Here is a 23,128-nt window from a genome sequence, read left to right on the forward strand (position 1 = left end):
TGCTATCCCTTATAATCACTTAAAATCTATCTTTTATAATTAATACATTCATTTTTACTTTGTCTAAACCAGTGTGTGGGAGTCATAACTCGGGGCAGAAAGCTATTGTGTATTCCTCTCCGCATTGAGGAGGGAGCGAATTTCATGAGCTTGCGCTGCATAGTTCCCTATGCAGAGCAAGACGGTATAATTTTGGGTTTACACTCCAGAAGGGGGTATGTGGCTGAGTAGCTGGCAAGTTCCCTAGCTGGAGCCTTCCCATGCAGGGCTGATCACAGCATCTGCATGTAACTGCAGCTGGGTGTGTCCCTTCCTGTATGTGTGCTGGTGAAAGTGTAGGCTGGTCACATCAGTACAGTGTAAAGGGAGTCCAGGCTGGTGGGTCAGGGCTCCGTGGTAGTCGAGTTCCAGGTGGCACCCCAGGGGGAACCCATCACAGAGCCCCTGGGTATTAGAGTCTCTTGGGCTTTCTTTGCTCATGGAAATAAATAATTCTGATTCTCCAGGATGTAAGAGACTACAAATATACATAAAGGGCATCCTACCAGTTCACAGAGTGTGCAAATATTTTAAATTTTTGTTTTTATTAACTTCAATTCAGAAAGTTAAATCTCTGTTAACAGCTCTTTCTGCCTGAGTCATTCCTATAAGAGTAAGAGATTCCTATTCCATAGAAAAGTGGTGCTACTCTAGTAGGATGTCTGCAGGGAAATGATTTGTAATTGTCTTAATAAAGTTCACGTTTCTTCTAGACTCTCCTGTCCCTTGCACTGGGGAGGTTTACCACCCTCAACATTTGTTAGCTATGGATGAGTCAATGATTAAGGAAAATATCAGATAGCTGTTTCTGAATCATGAAGCGTATCAAGGCTATTAAGTTTGGATTGAAGTTTTATGCACTTCAATCTGGGCCCATGCTCCTTCTCAGCCTGGAGAGAGAAGGAAAAGCTGACAAAACAGATTTATCATTCATATTCTCTTGCATTTTCAAAAGCCATAAAAAGGCCTGTCACATCAGAGAGGGGGAGAGTATGGTATGCTGGGAAGGTATAGGAGAGGATTCAGGACACCTGGCTTGGGAAAGTCACTTAATCTCTCTGTGCCTCAATTTGTCATCTGTATAATGGGGATAATACTTCTCTACCTCCCAGGGCTGTTGTAAGGATAAATTCATTAATGTCTCTGAAGTGCTCAGTTACTATGGTGAGGAATGCCGTAGAAAAGCCTGTAAGTAAATCTCTATCGACACTTGGCACCCATTTTTGATTTACAGTAATTCCAAGCAAGAACATACGTAGTTTATTTGGGGTGCCTGACAATTAACCAAAAAATAGGGTTTTGGAAATCTAAAATTGGGGGATTAGAATATTCCAAAGCATTTTCATATGGAGGTAATATGCACAAGGCAAGAGACCAACATCATTAGCATCCTTATTACTATGGACAGAGATAACACATCATTACAGAAAGAGAGACCAAAGATATAATCACCTTCTGGGCCAAGTCATTCACTCACACAGAAAAACTTGTGGGAGAGGAAGAGTCCTGTTGTAACTCCAAGCATTAAACTCTTGGGCCTGACTCTGATCTCATGTATACCATTATGAATTAAAAGTAACTCCAGTGAAATCAAAGGAGTTACACCCTTATGAAAATGGTGTAAGTGATGTTCTAAGCAGGTCCTCAAATTTTCTGCGCCAATCTTGCTTCAATAGGGAAGACTTTTTTCTGCATGAAGAAAGAATGGGACATGGCTGGCAAACCCTGAAGAGCTCAAGAAACTGTGGGCAAAGACTGCAGGGACTTCCTCTACTTGCTGTCAAATTTTGCTTTTTGCCTTTCCATCCCTCTCCTCTCTAGTAGCTTGGCTTATTCAGGAACCATACTGCCATTGGCCTTCTCCCTCACAGCTGCACATTTCTCTCCCTCTGCAAAGGCAGAAGGTCATCTGCAGCCAGCTCTCAGGTCATCTGCATATGACAATATGTCTTGTAAGGAACAGGGGCTACCACAAGCACATTACACCTGTCCTCTGCTCTTTATGCTGGCTTCCCATGGAATATAAAATCAAGTTCAAGGTCTTGGTCCTTACCTTTGAGACACTCTCTAGGCCCAGAACACCTACAAATTTGATTAAAACTCTGGGATTAGGAATGTGGCTGATAATTTCATCCCTTAGGCACAATGCAGCTATTCACAGGCAGGGTAAAGCTTGTCTATGCAGGAGACAGAGCCCTTGGGGGCTAGTCCCAGACAGGAATAAACTCCCACAGGAACTCAGGCTCTCAATCCTCTCCACCTTCCATTCACAGCACAAGGTGTGCAACTTTGACTTTGCTGATATAAGACACACAACATAGTGTACATATAATTAAATAACAAGCACTGTACTGCACACATACTCTTACCCCTGGGAAGAGGATGAGAAAGAGATGAACCATACATGACAGATGTTAATGCACTATTCGAATGTGCTTATGTACTCCGGTGATGAGGGTGGTGTAAGAACCTGGATAGAATAAAATAGCCCCTTCTGCACTGCACGGTAAATGGGGAACTGTTTGGCCCCTCTAGATGGTGTGCCCTTGGCACACCAACATTTGACAGCATCGTGGCTACACAGTAGGCTTTAGTTCCTTCCAGGTAACAGGAGCAACAGTGCTTATATTTGGTGTGCAGAGCCCCATGGTTTAGGGAGAGATTTTCAAAGACACAGTGCTTGACTGACATACGTGCCTTTGAGAATCTCCATCTAAATTCTACCCTTATTGCTCATTCCTGATGTTCAGGTGTGGTATTTCCACCAAGTTAGTCCTTGGCAAGACCACCTTTCCACGTAACTTTCTCAAAGTCACCAGATGTGAGCACTATTTCAACAATACACTGCTAGAGCCCTGCTGCCTTAAAAAAAACCTGTCCTGCAGGAAGAGAGGGAGAGTCTTTTATTCTTGGAACTGAGGTGTTACTAGGATACTGCTGGACAAGTATAATTTCATGGCTCCAGGATAATAGATTTGCCACTGAAACCTTTCAGATAACCACATTATAGCACATCAGGTATCTTCATCTGCAACTAGGAGTAACCTCACCAAAATAAAACCAAACTAACTCATCTCCACACACAAACTGGGAAGAGAAACCAAGTAACTTCATGTTGGCATACTGCACTCAGGCATCATCCCCCTGAAAATTAAAATCTCCCCACTCTTTAGCCAATGTAAAGAGCCTATATGACCAATTAATCAGCTGTAAAAAGTATTTGATATTACACTTTATACTTATGAAGAGAGGGTTTCTCCCATCTACTAAATATAAGATTTACTGACTATGATTTGGTATAGTACATAAGAATATTCCCATTTGGTACCAATGAGGTTAAAGTTACTGACAGAAGCTTTTACTTTAAGAATGTATGCCAGCACTAGCTTATAAAAATATTTACTTATGCTAACACTATTCTCACACGCACGCATACAAGTGTGCCTGCATTATGTCCCCAGATAACAGGCATGCTTAGAAATCCAACTAACACACAAATTATGGCATCATGATCTTCACATTATAGTAAAAGAGCTGTCAGGAATTCTATTATAATCCAAGGTTTTGGGGAGAAAAAAATCCTTTGTGCTGAAATGTTTTAAGGCTTCAAACTGAAAAAGTAATGTTTGTCCTACTGATTAAGTCTGAAAATAAAAACACAGTTTGAGTTCAGATGCACAAAAATAGCTGTTTATGCCCCCCCAAAACCAAAACAACTTGTGCTTTTATAACTCAGAGATACATGTTTTCAATGTGTTGTTTTGATTTAGTCTTCAGTAACAGGATGCAAGTGTGACTGAGCCACTGGGTTACTCTGACCCTTGTGTAATTAAGTTTGACATCCTCCCAGCAGGGGCAACATCCTAAGACACTATGCTTCAAGAAAGGAGACTTTAAAGAAGGGGAGGATGTTAGAAACAGCCTGAAGGAAAAAAGTTAAAAGACTAAAAGCCACAGAATCAGCATTAATCATAGTCATTATAGTCTATAGACTATAGTCATTATAGTCTCAGAAGGAAACCAAAGGTGAGAAGGTAAAACAGTATGGTTAAATGGCAAGGCACAATAATTTACTTAGACAAAAAAACAAAAACAAACAAAAAACTCACCCCACCACGGTAACGCAGCCCAGCCCAAGTGAGCCTAGTAGGAACTTAAGCATGAGCAAGTATGATGCGGAAAATATAGAGGGCCCAATCCTGCAGTCCCTACTAACACAAAACTTCTATCTAATTTTGAATGCAGGATTGGGTCCTAAGAGGGCTAGAAGGACATTTGATGAACAAATAGCCAAAGATATAGACAAACGATAAGTCTTTAAATACGTCGGTAATTTTGGGCAAGTCAATGAGACCACTACAGTGCTAAGTGGACAATCAAAGAGGATGAAGAACAAAATTCTGCCACGTTTATCCATGTATAAATGGGGATACTCACATAGTAAATTAGTACTCCCTCTGAATAAAAGTGGTAGAATCTGGCCCCAAATTGTTTGTAGCAGATTTCATTGCGGAGAGTGATGGCAAAATACTTATGCTGCCAGAATTGTACAACTCAGTACAGGTTTAATAGTGTTTGTCTGCAAGGAAACAATGTAACTTTTAGCAATCTGAGTGAGAAATTAATTTAATTAGTTTATTATTAGGTTTACAAATATCAGGTTCTTATTTCTGTGTATTTCAAAGATGTATGTTACCGGTAATAAAGATGAAGCCCAATCAGAGAGAAAGTTACCAAAAATAGAGATGATGGAACAAGTTGAGAAATTTAATAGATTGCCATTGTCCTTTATGTTGTGTGGGGCCTCAAGCACCTTCTACTTTAAAAATTAAATATTCTTCAATTGTAATGAATCACCAGGACCAGCTGGTATCCTCCAAAGGAGATCTGAAAGTAGTGAAGAATGGAGCAGCTGCACTACTAACAAATACTTGTAGCCTGCCATTGTAATACAATATATCTTATATCATTCAACATTTATGGGTCAGAACCTGCTTCACCTGATAAGGGAGGCAGAATCTGGCTTTAACATATAATAGATCATTAAAACATCTACAGCGAAGGTTGGAAGCTGACAATAATACTTAGCATTTAGGTAGCACTTTATATACGGTATTCAAAGCACATAAAAATGGCCACACTCAGTCAGACTAGTGGTCCATCTAGCTCAGTATCCTATCTTCTGACAGTGATCGATGCCAGATGCTTCAGAGGGAATGAACAGAAGAGGGCAATTTATGGAGTGATCCATCTTCTGTCAGATAGTTCAAGCTTCTGGCAGTCATGATCACTTTCACCCAAATTGTCTTCCACCTTCAGATTCCTAATGACATTGGCCTGGAATGTCTAATAGCCACTGATGGACCTATCCTCCATGAATTCATCTAATTCTTTTTTTGAACCCAGTTATACTTTTGGCCTTCACAACATCCCCTGGCAACAAGCTCCACAGGTTGACTGTGTGAAGAAGTACTTCCTTGTATTTGTTTTAAACCTGCTGCCTATTCATTTCATTGGGTGATTACTGGGTCTTCTATTATGTGACAGGGTAAATAACCCTTCCTTTTTCACTTTAACCAGACCATTCAAGAATCTGTAGACCTCTCTCATATTACCCCTCAGTCATCTGTTTTCTAAGCTGACCAGTCAAAGCCTTTTTAATCTTTCCTCATATGGCAGCCGTTCTATACCCCTAATAATTTTTGTTGCCCTTCTCTGTAGCTTTTCTAATCTAATCTATCTTTTTTCAGATGGCGCTACCAGAACTGCACACACTATTCAAAGTGTGGGCTTACCATGAATTTAGATAGTGGGGTTATGACGATTTCTGTCTTATTATCTATCTCCTTTCTAATGGTTCCTAACATTCTGTTAACTCTCTGAACTGCGGCTGCACATTGAGCAGATGTTTTCAGAGAACTATCCAGGGTGACTCTAAGCACAGTACAGACATTAACAAATGTCATTAGGAATCTGAAGGTGGAAGACAATTTGGGTGAAAGTGATCATGAAATGATGGATTTCATGATCCTAAAGGAAAGGAAGGAGTAAAAGCAGCAGACTAAGGACAACAGATTTCAAAAAAAGCAGACTTTTACAAACTCAGAGACCTGGTAAATAAGATCCCATTGGAAGAAGTACCTTTAAAGATAGTACCTATCTTTAAAAGGGGGGAAAAAGAGGACCCAGGGAATTATAGACCAGTCAGCCTAACCAGTGATACCTGGAAAGACACCAGAACAAATTATTAAACAATCAATTTGTAAGCACATGGAGGATAATGAGCAACATTCAGGTTGGTTTGACATGATTTGTTCTTGAGAAATCAATGCTATTTTCCATCTGTGACAGGTTTACTGGCTGAGTGTAAACCTGGGGGGAAGCAGTAGTTGTGATATGCCTTTATTATAGTTAGGCTTTTGATACAGTTGTGCATTGCATTCTCATAAGCAAACAAGGGTGCATGCACAACTGGTTGAAAGACCATACTCAAAGAGTCGTTATCAGTGGCTCACTGTGAAACTGGGAGGGCATATTTAGTGGGGCCCCACAAGAGTCAGTCCTGGGTCCAGTACTTTTCAATATTTTCATAAATGACTTGTGTAATGCAGCGGAGAGTATGCTTATAAAAAATTGCAGATAACACCAAACTGGCCAACTGGGAGGTTTTGTAATAACTTTGAAGGACAGAATTAGAATTCAAACTTCCTTAACAAATTGGAGAACAGGTCTAATTCAACAAATTGAAATTCAATAAAGACAAATGCAAAGTGGTTCATTTAGGAAGGAAAACTCAAATTCACAACGACAAAATGGGGAATAATTGGCTCAGTAGTAGTACTGCTGAAAAAGATCTAGGGGTTTGGGTAGATTACAAAATGAATATGAGGCAGTAATGTGATGCAATTGCAAAAAAGGCTAACATAAGAATATAAGAATGGCCATACTGTGTCAGACCAAAGGTCCATCTAGTCCAGTATCTTGTCTTCTGACAGTGGCCAATGCCAGGTGCCCCAGAGGGAATGAACAGAACAGGTAATCATCTAGTGATCTATCCCTGGTCGCCCATTCCCAACTTCTGGCAAACAGAGGCTAGGAACACCATCCCTGCTCATCCTGGCTAATAGCCATTGATAGACCTATCCTCCATGACCTTATCTAGTTCTTTTTTGAACCCTGTTCTTGTCTTGGCTTTACAACATCCTCTGGCAAAGACTGATTGTTGTGTGAAAAAAATGCTTCCTTTCATTTGTTTTAAACCTGCTGCCTATTAATTTAATTTGGTGACCTCTAGTTCTTGTGTTATCAGAAGGAGTAAATAACACTTCCTTATTTATTTTCTCCACACCTGTCATGATTTTCTAGACCTCAATCATATCCCCCCTTAGTCATCTCTTTTCCAAGCTGAAAAGTCCCAGTCTTATTAATCGCTCCTCCTACGGAAGCCATTCCATGCCCCTAACAATTTTTGTTGCCCTTTTATGAACCTTTTCCAATTCCGATAGATCTTTGAGATGGGGAGACCACATCTGCACGCAGTATTCAAGATGTGGGCATATCATTGATTTATACAGAGGCGAAATGATTTTTCTGTCTTATTATCTATCCCTTTCTTAATGATTCACAACATTCTGTTCGCTTTTTTGACTGCCATTGCACATTGAGTTAATGTTTTCAGAGTACTATCCACAATGATTCCAAGATCTCTTTCTTGAGTGGTAACAGCTAATTTAGACTCCATCATTTTATATGTATAGTTGGGATTATGTTTTCCAATGTGCATCACTTTGCATTTATCAACATTGAATTTCATCTGCCATTTTGTTGCCCCATCACCCAATTATGAGAGATCTTTTTGTAGCTCTTTGCAGTCTGCCTTGGACTAAATATCTTGAGTAGTTTTGTATCATCTGCAAACTTTGCCACCTCACTGTTTACCCCTTTTTCCAGATCATTTATGAATATGTTGAATAGGACTGGTCTCAGTACAGATCCCTGGGGGACACCTCTATTTACCTCTCTCCATTCTGAAAACTGACCATTTATTCCTTCCCTTTATTTCCTATCTTTTAACCAATTACCAATCCATGAGAGGACCTTCCCTTTTATCCCAGGACAGCTTACTTTGCTTAAAGAGCCTTTGGTGAGGGACCTTGTCAAAGGCTTTCTAAAAATCTTAAGTACACTATATCCACTGGATCCTCCTTGTCCACATGCTTGTTGACCCCCCTCAAAGAATTCTAGTAGATTGGTGAGGCATGATTTCCCTTTACAAAAACCATGTTGACTCTTCCCCAACAAATTATGTTCATCCATGTGTCTGACATTTTGTTCTTTACTATAGTTTTGACCAATTTGCTGGAGTACTGAAGTCAGGCTACCAGCCTGTAATTGCCAGGATCACCTCTGGAGCCCTTTTTAAAAACTGACGTCACATTAGCTATCCTGTAGTCATTTGGTACAGAAGCAGATTTAAATGATAGACTACAGTTAGTAGTTCTTCAATTTCACAATTGAGGTCCTTCAGAACTCTTGGGTGAATACCATCTGGTCCTAGTGACTTATTGCTGTTTAGTTTATCAGTTTGTTCCAAAACGTCCTCTAATGACACCTCAATCTGGGACAGTTCCTCAGATTTGTCACCTGAAAAGAATGGCTCAAGTTTGGGAATCTCCCTCACATCTTCAGCCATGAAGACCGATGCAAAGAATTCATCTAGTTTCTCCACAATGGCCTTATCATCCTTGAATGCTCCTTTAGCATCTCAATCATCCAGTGGCCTCAACGGTTACTTAACAGGCTTCTGCCTGTGATCTACTTAAAATGTTTTTTTGCTATTACCTTTTGAGTCTTTGGCTAGCTGTTCTTCAAATTCTTTTTTGGCCTTCCTAATTATATTTTTACACTTCATTTGCCAGAGTTTATGCTCCTTTATATTTTCCTCACTAGGATTTAACTTCCACTTTTTAAAGGGTGCCTTTTTGCCTCTCACTGCTTCTTTTATTTTGTGCCTCTCACTGCTTATCATTCTGGGGTGTATTAACAGGAATGGTGCATGTAAGACATGGGAGCCAATTGTCCTTCTCTACTCAGCACTGATGAGGCCTCAGGTGGAGTATTGTGTCCAGTTCTGGGTGCCACACTTTAGGACATATGTGGACATATTGGAGAGAGTCCAGAGGAAAGCAACAAACATGAGAAAAGGTTTAGAAATCCTGGCCTGTGAGGGAAGGTTAAAAAAACTGGACATGTTTAGTCTTTTCCCAAGGAGCATAAGCTCTGGCAAATGAAGTGTCAAAATATAATTAGGAAGGCCAAAAATAATTTGAAGAACAGCTAGCCAAAGACTCAAAAAGTAATAGCAAAAAACATTTTAAGTAGATCAGAAGCAGGAAGGCTGCTAAGCAACTGATGGGGGGGACCTCATAAGTCTTCAAAGATGTTAAGGGCTGTTATAACAAGGATGGTGATCAGTTGTTCTCCTTTTCCATTGAAGGTAGCACAAGAAGCAATGGGCTTAATCTGCAGCAAGGGAGGTTTAGATTACATATTAGGAAAAACTTTCTAAGGAGGTCGTGGAATCCGCATCATTGGAGGTTTTTAAAAACAGGTTGGACAAACACCTGTTGGTGATGGTCTAGGTTGACTTGGTCCTGCCACCTTCTCAAGGTCCCTTCAAGCCCTACATTTCTATGATTCTATGAAATTACTCATCACAATATCCCTGTAAGACTGGTGGATAAGTGTTGTTATTCCCATTTTACAGAAGTTGAAGAAACTTGCCTTGGATCATAGAGAGAGTAAGTAGTCACAGAGCCAGGATTAGAATTCAAGCTTTCCTGACTCCCTGTCCTGTACTCATTTCTCCAGCCCTCACAGAGGTCCAGGGCAGTCCCCACCAGAAAGTTGTAAGAGCAATCCCAGCAATTATGTTCCAGTGAGCTTTACTTTGGTACCACGGAAATAGTAGAGAAAATTGATACTAATAAAATTACCTTCTGTGTGAAGGTAGCCTAACTGTATGATAGGAACATTATCCACTATTTTGTTAAAGGAGAGTAGGAAGATGTAATTTAGTTAGACTTTTTTAAAAAAGTTCTCTTATAAGATGCTTTTAAGAAAATTTGGTAACTGGGTTAGAGATTAATCTTGTTGTGAATCTACACCCCATATTCTTCATAGAAATATTGTTATGATATGAATAGGGCATAACTAAGATGTATTTTTGCAAGATGGGTCATGTAAGGTATCATTGGAAAGGTTATGTTTTACTGAATATGATTATCCTATTTGTATACATGTATCACTTCTGTATCTGAAGTTAGGAATATTGACTATGTAACAATTACAACTGTGGTTACACCTGGGAAACGCCCACCAGACAGTATGCAGTTGGTCTGGATGAGCCATTAGGAAAGACACGGGGTCTTTGAAGATGTGCTCTCTCATCTTCCTGGAGTTCCTTCCGGTGGACGTTACAAATAAACCTTGTCTGATGGTGGCTTTAGCACTGCAAGGTCATGTGATAATGTCACCTGGTACGGAGTACCACCTTGGACACCGCTGGTATTTTTCCACTGGAAACAAAGGATTCCCGCCTTATGTAAATCCTATTTAAGGGGTTGGAAGTGAGTCAACCAGGGCTCTTCTCCCTTGCCTCCCCACCCAAGAAGGAAGACTGTTGAAAGCACCTGAAGACAAAGGAACTAAGCTGGGGAAAGGCAAGGGCTGAGTCCAGACTGAGATGGGCTCTAGCCTGTGAAGAGAAATAACTGGAACTCTGAGCTGCAGAAACTCTGCAACCTGCCTAAAACAACATTTAAGGCGAGAAATTACTATTTGTAACCTGTTTCTTTAGTGTATTATGCTTGTTTGTGTGTGTTGTTTTATTTGCTCTGTAATCTGCTTTGTTCTGTTTGCTGTGCTTATAATCACTTACAGTTTACCTTTTGTAATTAATAAACTTTATACCAAAACTCAGTTTGTGCAATTCATAACTGGGGGGGGGGGCGGCAAAGAGCTGTGCATATCTCCCTCCACCTTGAGGGGGTGGGTGATTTTTAGGGGCTTACGCTATATAGATCTCTACACAGCACAAGACAATATAATTTTGGGTTTACATTCCAGAGGGTGTGTGCACAGGAGAGCGGGGCATTCCCCTAGCTGAGCCTTCCCACAGAGAGTTAATCTCAGACTCTGTGTGATTCTACAGCTAGGTGTGTCCCTGTGTGTGTGTGTGTGCTGGAAAGGGACTTGACAGCCTATCACAGCAGCACAGAGTAAGGGAAACGCAGGCTGGTAGGATAGGTGGGCTCAGTGGGACCTCAGCACATCCGGCGGCACCCCGAAAAGGGGGTCCAACCTGTCACACTTGTCGTGGGTTAAAAACTGATTAAGACAAAGAAAGCAAAGAATAGGAGTAAATGACATGGAAAGATGTTAATAGTGGGAAGGTGTACCTCTGTGCAGGGCAAGAATAGCACTTCTAAAACACCTGTTGATACCCACTCAGTGCATGCAGCTAAATGGAGCAGGAGCATGGGTATAGAAAATGCAGTGTATTCAGTAGGGGAGAGGAACCAGGGGCTGTTGGAGGTTGCTGCTACTAGGGAGAGGTAGGTAGCAGAGTCTCTCTCTCTCTCTCTCTCTCCATTCCAGGACCTCGAAGAGGCACTTGCCTCTCTGTTTCCAGCTCCTCTCATGCTTACATTAAACAACACTGAGAGAGAACATTGAACAGAGACAGCTGACCTACCCTCAACCCTTCGAGTACCTGGAGCATAGGTGGAGGGATAGTGGGGCAGAGGGAAAGGAAGCCTCCCAGGAGAAAAATGATAGGGAGAAAAGGAGGAGACAGAAGTGGAAGAGTAATGGGGAGATAAATTCAAGGACAGAGTGAAAGAGAAAGGGGAACTTCAGCGGTGTGTGGAGAAAAGCTTGTTTCCCCTATGAAGGTAGATTGCATGGTACGTATGTTATTTAGGCAACAATGTTCAGGGTGATTGCTCACCTTTTGTGCCAGGTACTTCAAGCAGACAAGCTTGCTAGGAGAGAGCAATACTAGAAAGAGGGCCAGCCGGAGGATATTGCCAAGAGAAAGAACATTTTCTATTGAAGTCAGACAAAATGTTTCTTTTCCTTGCACAAGCCTGCCAAGATGAAAGGAAAGTTGTTATGCAGAAGTTTCCAGGAATGTTTCCCCAGCTTTACATAGTCTGTCTGAGGTAGAAATGCTGAGGCACAATACTCCATTCAGTATACACCTGTATGTTTTGGACAAGGTTAGAGCGGAGTGAGAAATCTTTTCTATTTGGGGTCTTCTACAGCACCTATCAAGTGGTGTCTCAGCACTGTGGTGTCATTAGCCAGCAATCGGGAAATGTGTATGTTCTGAGAAGTAAGGAGCGGGGCAGTAGAGGTACCCACCCTTGCTTTTCTATCAGGGAGTCTCCCCTCAGGGGACTCTATCATCAGACACTTGGTAATATCCATTATTTCTGTGGCCTTGTATCTAACACAGCTATTTCCTAAAAGGCACCAGGGAGAGCATCTTCCCTTCATGTGCCGCCTTGTCACCCTACATTTTAGGGTGCTTGACTTTAGCACGGTTCTTCAGATACTGCCAGTGCTGCCTTCTGCTGCTGTTTGATTTTTCTCTCCCCCACATCATGCCACTAACTGATGCCTTGTTTTATCGATGTGAGGTTGCCTTCAGTTTTTACCCCTTTTCTACCCCTACAGGAGATGTGCTACTGAATAATGATACCAGATAAACACCACAAATGATAACCAAGCATGCTAGCCAATATTTGTACACAGTTGATACATGTCGTGCCTGGATAGCTCTGCTATCTCGCAGATACCATGAAGATTGCAAGAGGTAATTAGGAGAGTAAATCTGTAATAGTTTGAGGAGGTAGCACAACAGTGAATAGAAAGATCACACCTTGCTGATCATCCTGTTTTCCACTTTTAGTTATGATTCAGTTGAAAGCCCAAAGTCATTTTAGCCTGGTCCATCATTTATCTAAAAGATAAGTCTGTAAATGATTAGACTAACCATTTAGTTTCATAGACATTTTTGTTGAGAGCTATCACAGTTGCTATGATTTATAGTAAAAACAACCTCTCAAGACTGCTGGCTAAAAAAGATCCAAAACAAAGTACCAGGAACTATATATTTTATGGTGTCTAAAGTATTCTTATTATTCATTGAGTTCCCCAAAGTGTTCAAAATAATGCAGATTCTTCTTAGTGTGAAGACATGGGCTAAGCACCTTTACCAAATACTTATTTTTTGCCAAAATATATTTTGCAAAGTATAAAAGTTAGAAGCAGCAGAACAATAGGGATTAGTTAGAGCAGGGGTTCTCAAACTGGGGGTCGGGATCCCTTAGGGGGTCGCGAGGTGATTACATGGGGGGTCGCGAGCTGTCAGCCTCCACTCCAAACCCTGCTTTGCACCCAACATTTATAATGGTGTTAAATATATTAAAAAAGTGTTTTTAATTTATAAGGGGGGTCGCACTCAGAGGCTTGCTATGTGAAAGAGGCCACCAGTACAAAAGTTTGAGAACCACTGAGTTAGAGAAAGTTGATCAATATTTCAAATCAGGTACCTACAAAGAAGGGAAAGAAGCATGAACATTTGTATGTATCTCTGTCTACTTTTAACTTTTCTTTAGAAGCTCTGATTTGCTACTGAGTATTTGACTGAAGAGTGCACAACTGTATTGGATGAGAAAGTATGGTGTGAGATACTTTTACACTCATGCTCCTTTAGGCAGTGGTGTTTTCAGAGGGCCTGCTCTGTAAGTGGTACACGTAAATGGAAATGATATTGGGGGAGATAAATCTGTTGATGTCATTTAAACTGGAAGAAAATGTGTCTAACAAAAGCTTGCCCTGATCCGATACCTTGCTCTACACCTTGTAGAGTGTGGAATTATGTTAAAGTCCTAAGTGGGAACAGGAGATTAAAATTATGCCACGTTTAGTAACTTTGCTATATGCCTGCAGCTCCTATTGTGTTCAGTAGGAGTTCTGCATATGAAACCACAGACAGGAATTGATCCTTTGTGAAGTTCACTGGGGAAGAGAAGGAGATGGAATTGTTAGGCACATAGCAGTGTGCCTAAAATTCAGAAAACACTGTAGGTTTTACATAACAGCTCAGATGCTGTAAAATGTGAAGAATTATAGTCAAGAGAGCCGTTACTTATTCTCCTGGTACTGCTTGGTATCTCGTTGGGGCCATACTGGGAAGTGGTTGCAGTCTGAGCACTGCAGGAGAATACTGATCATTATAGAGGAGCTTTGGGCTGGCAAGGAACTTGGCTGGTTTTTTTCCACATGTGAAAAAGATGTTCCAGAAATGTCCTGAAGAAAATGGAAGGTTCGTTAGTACTTGAATGCATGACTGTGAATGTTTGGTCTAGTATCCCTACATGGGGCTCTCCTTTCTCACTAGTGAGGGTTGTTTAATTGGTACTCTCTTTGTGACTGGAGCTTGTAATTTATATAACTTTTTTGAAACAATGACATTCCCATATTTGTGTAGTTAATGTGACCCATGGTTTGGAAGCACAGGGGATTGCCAGAGAGATTGGTAATACTGAAATAAGAGATTGGATTTTTTAAATATTTATTCCTTTACAACATATGGTATTTAAAATGATTACAGTACAGAAACGTATGCAGTGGGCCCAAATAAATGCAGTGCTTTCCCACCATCTGAAATGAAATTGTCAAGAATGTAAAATTTCGTTGTACTCTGAATATTAACACTTTCTGAACACTTTTTGCTCCAGAGAGCAGCTCCCTTTATATATTCATGATATCTGCTTAATTTACTGAGTAAAATAAATATTTCCTACCTCTTACACATGATAGCTCTGGAGATCCCATACAGCACCAGGAGACTGAAATGGAATCGATTCTGGCTCATGCATTATCAGCAGAATTGTTAATTAAATTCAGATTAAGAAGACTCTAGTGGTGTTAATCCATGAGCCAGAAAAAAAATCCATTTGATTTTGAGATCCCAGGCTGAGTTTGGATGGCTGGTAGCCTTCAAAACTAGCTTTTAACTGAACAGATTTTATCCGGAAGTTATTGAGAAGCAATAAATATGTAACACCATGATGACAATTTCAGTCAGTTCTCATAGCAGATCAGCACTTTAAAAGAATAGATTATCTAACCCAAGAAGAGTTTCATGTATCAGTTATGCTGTAGACTTCAAGGGGGGGGGGGGGGAATCACCTTTATGTGTGCAAATACAGTCCAATATTTCAACAGTGTAATTAAAGTGTAAATAGGACTCTACTTCCACAATCTGTCTCTCTGCCTCTTTCTTTTACACACTTACAATAGTAACAAAAAGGAAGCCACGAGGCAGACATTATTATTAGTTCGCAGATAAAATGTAGAACTGAACTTCTTTTTTGTCTTACACTGGGAGATTAATTAACAATTTCTAGAGTGGTGATGTAACCTGACAAGACAGCATGCTCTGCCTTTCTGCAATGTTGTGGTACTAACACCTCTGGCTGTCATTATTGCCATAGAAACGGATAGCTTCCCATTACCATGGGTTGGTATGGCATGTGCAAATTGCAAAGTGCTGTTGCCTGGCTAGAAGATAGGACATGTCACGCCCCTGAAAACAATGGGCCTGATTCTCCTTTCCCCTTCTCTGGTGTAAATCAGGAATTAACTCAATTTCAGTCAACAAAATGCACAAGTGTAACTAAGAGAACTGTGCCCACTATTTTCAAATCTCAAGATGAACATTGTTCCCCCTACAACAAGCAGTAAAGGGGCAGATTAGCTTCCCACTCTTGGCAATACTCTTAGCAAATACATCAGGAAGTACTCAAGGGATGTATTCCTGACTTAACATTGCTGTGAGAATGTGGTTCAGGGTTTGTAGAGATGAAAAGTACACAACAAATGCTCAGTTCCTGCTGGAGAATTATACCAGTAAAGCACAAACTGGTCTAAGCTCCACTCTTCCAACGCTCAGTTTAATTGTTGTTTAATATTTAGACATTTTGTGGTGTTTTAAAAGATTATGATGGCAATAAAACAAAAAGGATCACCCTAATCAAGAGATTGAAAGGTTTGTCTAATCATAAAACGCTGCTGCCACAGCACTTTAACATCACCACATTAATTACCTGCTTTAGGCCATATTCAGCCCCTCTTATTCAGGCAGCTCCTACTGACTTTAATTCCAATCTACTGTAGCGTTGTTGTGTTCATACAGCTATGTTAAAGGGAGTGGTGATTTCCCATCAAGAATATAAGAACAAAACCTCTCCAAATTCAATACTTCCAGCAAGTACAAGTGACAGGTTCACTGAGTTTATTCACTGAACTTCCCCACATTATGGCACTTGGTTTTTAAAATACACTATTGTTACACTCCAATACCTGTGGAAATTCAAAATGAATTGCAAACTGTTGTGGTCTGAATCCTGCCATTCATTCCAATTGACTCTCTGTTAATTTCAGAAGAGTTGCATAGGTGTAACAAAGGGCATAATTTGACTCTGCAAGTTGATTACTTGTAAATACTGGAAACCAATTGGTGATTTATCCAGTTGCTTTGCTGGCACCAATGGGTTTGCTCAGATCTTGAGATATTCCAGGATGCATGTCTGTAAATAACATATCATAGATTTTTACAAGCATTGTACCTCATACATTTAACGGCTGCAGTCACTTAAATATTAAATGTTAAAATATGGAAAGGTCCTGTTGTATTTTTTTTTCACATTCAGAAAAAATTGAATGAAATTTGGTTATGCAGGTAGAAATTTACAGAATCTAGACCAAACCAATATCTGATACGAGATAGCGAAAGCTGCATTTCGAATGTTCAGTCTGGATTTGTAATAAAAGCAAATAGAAGAGATTTCACCATTGGCATCTCTGGTGCCTTTAATGGAGTTACACCAGGACTCCCTATGGCCCGTTATGAATAGCTGGAATAATCTCCTGAGTCAGAGGGGTCACTGCTCTAAATTCCATCACTTTTGGTAAGTGGCATCTTTACTCTGTCTTGGAACTGTTGACAAGAAATTAGAGAGCATCCGCATGACATGGCTGCGCGTTTGCAAGCTGGACCTATCTAGCTAGCCGCAAAATAAAGATAAATATGTGGCATGGTTTCAATAAATTGGCCTTGATGCAACGGTACTATCTTCATGCTGGGGTCTGCTTGCAGATGATTGCATTTTGGCAAGGGAAAAGGGAGTCCACTTCCAACTTTATACAAAGTATACATTTATCATAAAACTATGTAACAGATCAGAAACCGTGGATACATTTTTTCATTAGGCAACTGGACATTTTTTCTGTGAAAATAAGAGTAAATTAAAATAATCTGAACCAATACTCCCCTGATGAACATGAAACAAAAACACCTTCCAAGGGAAAATGTATTGCTCAACAAATACGAATTAACTCCCTCAAATATGCTGTACCCGTATTGTCCTGCAATTCTGTCCTATCAATTAACTTTAAAAAGCAATTGAACCAAGACACAATGCAGAATAGTTTTTAGTGCTCTCATAAAGCAAATGCAAAAAAGCCTTAAAACTTTTCACTTCTGTCTAGAAAGCAACCCCCGCAGTGCTTGAGCGGCAGATGAGCACAAAGCCAACTTACCTGACCCTGGTGTGGGGAGAGGGCAGGAAAACCACAAGGGCGGTTACTACCTCAGTTACTGGCAGACTTAGAGTTACTGCCCCCTCCTCGGTGCTGCTAAAGCACCCGCACCCCAGGCGCCCTCAAGACAGTCTGTGCATGAAGCCCCGGCTGGAAACACTTACGAGGCAGCAGGAACTTACAGGCTGGTGCGCACGCCGCGTGGTGAGCGGGCGGCGCAATGGCCAAGCCGGGAGGTCCCGCCCGGGCTCTCTGCGCGCTGTCTGGAGCTGTGCAGCATCTAGCCGGGCGAGCCGCTCAGCCCTGGGCGAGCCAGGCTCCTCCGGGTCTTCCCCGCTCTGCTAGGAGCAGCCCGCCGCCGGCCCGCCTGTCCCCTGGATAATTGGCCGCGGCTGTCACGCGCTGGTATCCCTTTGCGGCTCGGACCCCCAAGATTTATAGCAAGAGGCACAGCCGGGTCCCGCTCGTCTCTCACTCCCCCGGTTCCTCTCCTTCCTGGGAGACCCCCTGTGCCCTCTGCCCCTCCCACTTCCCCCCACGCAAGAGTGGAGCCGAGAGACTCCCCCTAATTCATCAGCCCCCTTCCTCTCCTCCGGTTGCTGCCGCTTGACCCCGGGTGCAGTTTGCATCCAGAGTCGGGCAAGGCTGCGTTGTCTGCCTCTTCGCACTGGGCTCGGCCGCCGCTGCACACGGCGCTGGACTGGTCTTTCTACCTCTTAATTACACGCCTGGAGCTGGGAACTTTTCGTTCCTCCTCCAGAACTTGGCCCAGTGGGAGGGGAATCGAGGGGACTGAACGAGCTGCAACTTCGCTCTGCGTTGTCTGGGCTGCTCTGTTTCCGATATTCCCCTTTCGGTTGTTCAGCTGTTTGCTGGCCACTTGCGTGCGTTGGAAGGGGAAGGCACACATGTAGTTGTGGCGAGCACTGAATAAAATAAAGTCGACCTTGTACACGGGTTTCCTGCTTCCCTGCCATTAGTACAGAAGAGCTCAGTGTCCTATATTTCACACCCTGAAACAGCGTCCAATAGACATGCTGCCCGGCAGCCCGAGGGAAAAAAGTTACTTTAGAGGGAGGGCCAACTCCACCATAAATGGGGATAGCATAGTTCGTGTGGGGCTAATACATGCATGGTGTGTGTGTGTTGGGGCGGGGGGGGGGGGTTGGTTCATGCTCTACGGTGCATGCTGCAAGAAGAGGCCTATACATTTCCAGTTTGCATAGAGTTTCAAAAGCCCAGTTGTAGGCATCAACAGAGCCGTGTGGCAAAACATTAACAGTGATCTGAAAATTAACAATATACAATAAATCAGTCAAACTTTACTACTTGCAGTGGAATACCCAAACAAACAAAGGTGAAAGAAGGGGACAGGGAAGCAGTCACTTTACATCAGGTTGGAAAATATGCCCTCTAAATGGGCACACACTTGAAGGTCAGTGCCCGACAATGAATTTTTATTTATCTTACGTCTGATCTCAGTTAGCTTGAAATAGAGAAAGTTCACAAGCAGGCTATCTAAGCCCCTTATGATGTTGCTGGATCAGCACAGAATTTTTTAGATATGCTATTGGGAATGTGTTTAAGTGCCACCTGTCCATCGTTAAACACATAGATCCTTCTGTGAAGGGTGGTAGGTGCTGGTATGATGCCATACTGCGAAAAAGGCTGATCTCTAAATGTCTGTTGTCCAGGGTAAATTGTCCACTAAAGAGGACGACCTTGCTACGCAGGATAGTAAAACTCACTGAGTGTTAGTGTATTTTCATGGTGTCTAGAAGTGGTTGGAACCATGGAAATACATTACTATGCCATACCACAAAAGAAAAAAAAGCAAATGAGGAAAAATTCCAATTTTATACTAATGCTGACATTAGCTGGAATAACATATGTTCTTCAGCATCTGAATATGTGTATTCAATAGGGATTTGTCTGGCTACAGGTCTTTTTAAACATCTGTTAGCTAAACCAGAGATTCAAATGAGAAATATAGAACTCGGAAGCATGACATGGGCTTAAATTCTTTTAAGGAGTGTCTTATTGCACTTACCAATGAATGAAATACCTGGAGACACAAATACATCCGTGGACACAATGTTGTCCTAATATTGTTCAAGTTATGTAAAGAAAAAGTATCTTTCCACCAGAATAATACTGTGAAATTTCTAAAGGAGAGAAGCTTCTCTGTGCATGAGTAAAATGACTAATGTATAACAATATCACACCACATTTAAAAGCTCCATAGTTCTGTGATTAGCAATTTAGGCACAATTTTCCTTTATTTTAAAATCCCATGTGTTCAGTAACTCACTAGAGTGCTTATCCAAAGTGCATTCTGAGGTTGCAGTAATTGTGGAATGTGTTATATGTCAGCAAAATGGGAGGCATGTCATACAGGCTTTTTTGACAATGATAGAGCAATTTGACTTTGCCATGTGTTAAACTAACAGTGTTGTAGCAAGCCCACGTGACTTTGCACAGTCCAAAAGCCATGTGTCCCAGACAGGATACATCTGGCTGAAATTGCCTGCCCCTCAAAGAAATGTAAGGCTGGAAGGGCCCAGGAGAAGTCAGCAAGTCTAGCCCCCTGTACTGAGGGAGGAACGAGTAAACCTAGACCGTTACCAACAGGTGTTTGTCCAACTTGTTCTTAAAAACCTCCAGTGATGGGAATTCCACAACCTCCTTTTAAAGCCTGTTCCAGAGCTTAACTATCCTTAAAAATAGAAAGTTATTTCTAATATCTAATCTAAATCTCCCTTGTAGCAGGTTAGGACCATTATTTCTAGTACTACCTTCAGTGGACATGGAGAACAATTGATCATAGTCCCCTTTATCACAGCCCATAACATATTTGAAGGCTGTTGTCAGGTCCCACCTTAGCTATCTTTTCTCAAGACTAAACATGCCAATTTTTTTAACCTTTCCTCAGAGGTCAGGCTTTCTAAACCTTTTTAATTTTTGTTGCTCTCCTCTGGATTCTCTCCAGTTGTCCACATTTTTTCCTAATGTCTGGCACCTAGACACAGTACTCCAGTTGAGGCCTCACTAGTGCCAAGTAGAGTGACAATTAGCTCCTGTGTCTTACGCAAGCCATTCCTTTTAACACACCCTAGAATGATATTAGTCTATTTTGCATCCCACTGTTGACTCATTCAATTTGTGATCCACCATAACTTACAGATCCTTTTTAGTAGTACTACTTCCTAGTCAGTTATTCCCCATTTTGTAGTTTTGTAGAATTTGAGTTTTCCTTTCTAAATGAACTACTTTGCACTTGTTGTTATTGAATTTCATCTTGTGGAATTAGTCCAGTTCTTCAATTTATCAAGGTTATTTTGAATACTAATCCTATATTCCAAAGTGCTTGCCAACCCTCCCAGCTTGGTGTCATCTGCAGTTTTTCTAAGCATACTCTCCACTCCATTACTGAGCCGTTTATGAAAATATTGAATAGCACTGGACTAAATAGTCCCTCCCAGTTTCACAGTAAACCATTGATAACTACTCTTTGAGTTTTCTTTCAACCAGTTGTGCACCCACCTAAAAGTAATTTCATCTAAACCACATTTCCCTAGTTTTGTTTATGAGAATGTCATGTGGAACTGTATCAAAAGCCTTACTAAAATCAAGATATATCACAACTAGTGCTTCTGCCTATTCACTAGGTCGGTAACCCTGTCAAAGAAGGAAAATAGGTTGGTTTGGCAGGATTAGTTCTTGACAAATCTATGCTGGCTATTGCTTGTTATCCTATTACCCTCCAGGTGTTTATACATTGTTTAATAATTTGTTCCAGTATCTTTCCAGCTATCACAGTTAGGCTGATTGGTCTATAATTCCCCAGGTCCTCTTTGTTCCCCCTTTTAAATATAGGTACTATGATTGCCCTCTTCCAGTCCTCTGGGATCTCACTCATCCTCCTGTGTTCTGTGACTGACTGATATTCCCCGCTGGACAAAGCTAATGAAAACAACTTTGAATTATCTCATTGCCTTCATGATCAAGTTGTATTGAGTGGGCCCGAATGAGGGAAATCCATTTCCATTGCATTTTAGATAAATTCATGCAAGGAGCCTTGTCACTATATAGAAAAACATTCGTTAGGCAACCAAAAGACCTTAAACCCCCTTCACAGAATGGAAAAGTGAACAAACCTATATTCTGAGCATAGAAAAGATCCTCCTCTGCCACACAGGCTGCCTGGAAAACTTTTAAAAATCATTGGGGCTTCAAGATACAATCTTTTCTTAACTAATCACTCACATTAGACTACAAGATATGCACCTACCCAGGGGATCTAAACATATGGGGTATATCTTGCATTCAGTGCCCCCTGTGATGGGGTAATATCAGGCATTCAGTGCCCCCTGCTAGAAGCCCCACTGCCTTGGTATACCCACCTTAAAAAGGTGCCCAGCTGGAAGGGAAGAGTAGTGCATTCAGACCTCTAGGGGTTATCTAGAGAGGCGTCCCACAATCAGTGACTGGCAGAACCAGTGAGAGTTGATCCTCCAGCATCTAGAAGGCCTAGAGGCAAATTAGAGCTGAGCAGAGATGAGGTCTGGCTGCTTCTACTTGGGGACAGTTCTGGGGAAGCCGGGACAGGGAAGGAAGGCGCTCCCTGCCCTAACCCAAGTAACCTGGCCCAGTCGGGGCTGAGCCTTGACAACATTGTCTGTGGGTCTCTATGAAGGACTAGCATTTATATTATGGACTTTAATGCTCCAATGGCTATTTTGAGTTAAGATTTCATTTGTTTTCAGTTAACCCTGGAAGGAAACTGGACTGAGACCTGATCTGGCCAGAGGGCTAGGCCATGGAGGTGACAGACCATTTCAGAACCAGGACACAAGGGGGAGCTAGAGACAAAGATGCAATGCCATGTGCTGACATGAGGGGGCCCTGTTGGTGAGTGCACCCTATAACAGATCCCACCCCTGTTCTTTTCCTTTCCTACTTTTTACTTTTCCCTCTCTTGTTCTTCTTCTCTCATGACCAAAACCAATAGCCTGCCCAAATCTCAACTACACAGGCAGGAATCCCTTTCCCAGAAGCTGTCAGTGCTGCCTCAGGATTGAAGTGTGCTGCCCCCTGCCATGTGGCGAGAAAGTCACAGGCTTAGTCTATACAGAAATTCTATCGGTATAAATTATATTGTATTAGCAGTGTAACTAAGCAAGCTGTGTTGTGCTCAGAGTTTCCAAGACAGGGAACACAATACAACATGGAGGCTAGCAGTTTTCTGGCCTTTTATAGCACTAGCAGCAAATTCCTGCTTTTTTTTCTTTAAGTCCCGTGTGTTACAGATTTGAAATTTAATAATGATACAAGATGTTGAATAATCAGGCTCCATTGGAATTTACTTGTCAGAGATTATTAGTCAAAGATCAATACAGAAAGAAAGGTTATG

General features: G+C 41.5%; 1 protein-coding gene across 3 annotated transcripts in view; it reads right to left on the bottom strand.

Annotated features, from left to right (window-relative positions):
- The window catches only part of AGTR1 (angiotensin II receptor type 1), a 43,124-nt gene extending 25,003 nt beyond the window's left edge, over positions 1–18,121 (bottom strand). Inside the window, exons 1-2 of one of the 3 annotated variants that reach the window (XM_074962961.1) lie at positions 17,716–17,881; positions 12,050–12,188 (exon numbers count right to left, since the gene is read on the bottom strand). The gene's annotated coding sequence lies outside the window, so the exon portion shown is untranslated. The other 2 variants (XM_074962959.1, XM_074962960.1) reach the window with 2 other exon arrangements.
- Positions 18,122–23,128: the final 5,007 nt, after the last annotated feature.

The sequence above is a fragment of the Natator depressus genome, chromosome 9 (genome assembly GCF_965152275.1).
Source record: "Natator depressus isolate rNatDep1 chromosome 9, rNatDep2.hap1, whole genome shotgun sequence".
Lineage (NCBI taxonomy): Eukaryota > Metazoa > Chordata > Testudines > Cheloniidae > Natator > Natator depressus.